This window comes from Dromiciops gliroides, chromosome 6 (assembly GCF_019393635.1).
Source record: "Dromiciops gliroides isolate mDroGli1 chromosome 6, mDroGli1.pri, whole genome shotgun sequence".
NCBI classification, from domain to species: Eukaryota; Metazoa; Chordata; class Mammalia; order Microbiotheria; family Microbiotheriidae; genus Dromiciops; species Dromiciops gliroides.
In genome coordinates, this window is record NC_057866.1 from 275,786,936 (window position 1) to 275,789,486 (window position 2,551).

The 2,551-nt window shown below is 36.0% G+C and overlaps 1 non-coding gene across 1 annotated transcript; it reads left to right on the forward strand.

Annotated features, from left to right (window-relative positions):
• The first annotated feature begins 2,029 nt into the window (after positions 1-2,029).
• LOC122733206 lies at positions 2,030-2,136 on the forward strand. Its single transcript, XR_006353790.1, has one exon. It is a non-coding gene; the product is annotated as a U6 spliceosomal RNA (small nuclear RNA).
• The last annotated feature ends 415 nt before the right edge of the window (positions 2,137-2,551 follow it).

Consider the following 2,551-nt stretch of genomic DNA (forward strand, 5'->3'; position numbering starts at 1 on the left):
AATCAGCTGTGCTGCTTGCTGCATTTGAATGTGAAGTAGGTAAATTGAAAATTAAACAATCATATGATAAACCCAAAGATCCAAGCTTTTGGAACAAAAACTCACTACTTGAAATAAACTGCTGGGAAAACTGGAAAACAGTATGGCAGAAACTAGGTATAGACCAACATCTCACACCGTATACTAAAAAAAGGTCAAAATAGGTTATATGATTTACACATAGAGGATGATACCATAATCAAATTAAGAGAGCATAGGATCATTTATCTGTCAGATTTATGGGCAGAGGAAGAATTTAGGACCAAAGAAGATATAGAGAACAAAACAAAATGTGAAATAGATCACTTTGTTTATATAAAATTAAAATGGTTTTGCGCAAACAAAACTAATGTAACCAAGATTACAAGGGAAGAACAAAACTGGGAAAGAATTTTTGAAACAAATATCTCTGATAAAGATCTCATTTCTCAATTATGTAGAGAACTGAGTCAAATTTGTAAAAATACAAGTCATTCTCCAATTGATAAATGGTCAAAGGTTATGAACAGGCAGTTTTCAGACAAAGAAATCAAAGCTACCTACCTACAATCATATGAAAAAATGCTCTATCACTATTGATCAGAGAAATGCAAATTAAAGCAACTCTAAGGTATCACCTCACACCTATCAGAATGGCAAAGATAACAAAAATGGAAAATACTGGATGTTGGAGAGGATGTGGGAAAGCTGGGACACAAATTCACTTTTGGTGGAGTTGTGAAAAGATTCAATCATTCTGGAGAGCAATTTGGAACTATGCACAAAGGGCTATAGAACTGTGCATACCCTTTGATCCAGCAATACCACTGCCAGGTTTATATCCCAAAAACATCCCCCCAAAGAGAAAAAGACCTATTTGTGCAAAAAATATTTATAGCAGCTCTTTTTGTGGTGGCTATGAATTGGAAATCAAAGGAATGCCCATCAATTGGGGAATGGCTAAACAAGCTGTGGTATATGGTGGTGATGGAATATTATTGTGCTATAAGAACTGGCAAGCAGGATGATTTCAAGAAAGGCTTGGAAAACCTTGTATGAATGGATGTATAGTAAAGTGAGCAGAACCAAGAGAACATTGCACACAGAAAAAGCAGTATTATTTGATAAAGAATTGTGAATGACTTAACTGTTCGCAGCAATGCAATGATCCAAGACAATCCCAGGGGACTATTGATGAAACATACTATCCACCTCCAAAGAAAGAACTGATATTTATTGAACACAGACTGAAGCATGCTATTTTTCACTTTCTTCTATTTTCTATTCAAGTTTTTTGTACAAAATTACTAATATGGTAATATTTTACATAATCACACATGTATAATTCATATTTGATTGCTTACCACCTCACAGAGTGGGGGAAGGGGAGGGAAGGAAGGAAGGATAAAAATCAGAACTCAAAATTGTAAGTAAATATGTTGGGGCAGCTCGGTGGCTCAGTGGATAAAGTACTGGCCCTGGATTCAGGAGGACCTGAGTTCAAATCCGGTATCAGATACTTGACACTTACTAGCTGTATGACTCTGGGCAAGTCACTTAACCCTCATTGCCCCACAAAAAAGTAAATATGTTTATTATTTTTAAAAAGAAAATTAAATAATCTTTAAGTTACAAGAACTAATCTTTGGAAGTTACAAGTATGATAATTTCTGTTATATTCCTCAACACCATTTGTTTTAGTATACACCATATAATAAATGGTTTCCAAAAAAGTATAACTTCTTTTTTTGTTGGGTTTCACAAGTATTTTGTATTAATGTAAAGGAAAATCCACTGTATTGGCTTTTGGGGAATGCTCTAGTATGAGACTTAATCAATTAAAGTGGCATCTCAAAAATGTATGTGCAAAATGCTTTACAAAGACAAGATTATTTTTCCAGAGAAAAATATATGCTTTTAATTTAAAAAACAACCTTTAATTTTTAAAATTTTGAGTTCCAAATTCTCTCCCTGCTTCCTGCCCCTCCCCAACCCATTAAGAAGGCAAGCAGTGCTTGCTTCAGCAGCACATATACTAAAATTGGAACGATACAGAGAAGATTAGCATGGCCCCTGTGCAAGGATGATACGCAAATTCGTGAAGCGTTCCATATTTTAGAAGACATTGACGATGAGGTTTTGTTTTTTTGTTTTTTTGTTTTGTTTTGTTTTGCGGGGCAATGAGGGTTAAGTGACTTGCCCAGGGTCACACAGCTAGTAAGTGCCAAGTGTCTAAGCCTGGATTTGAACTCAGGTCCTCCTGAATCCAGGGCCGGTGCTCTATCCACTGCGCCACCTAGCTGCCCCCGAAGCGTTCCATATTTAAAAAAAAAAAAGAAGGCAAGCAATATGATATCAATTATACATATGAAATCATGCATAGCAAATTTCTATGTATTTTTTTGTTTTTTGTTTTTGTGGGGCAATGGGGGTTGAGTGACTTGCCTAGGGTCACACAGCTAGTGTCAAGTGTCTGAGGCCAGATTTAAACTCAGGTCCTCCTAAATCCAGGGCCAGTGCTTTATCCACTGTG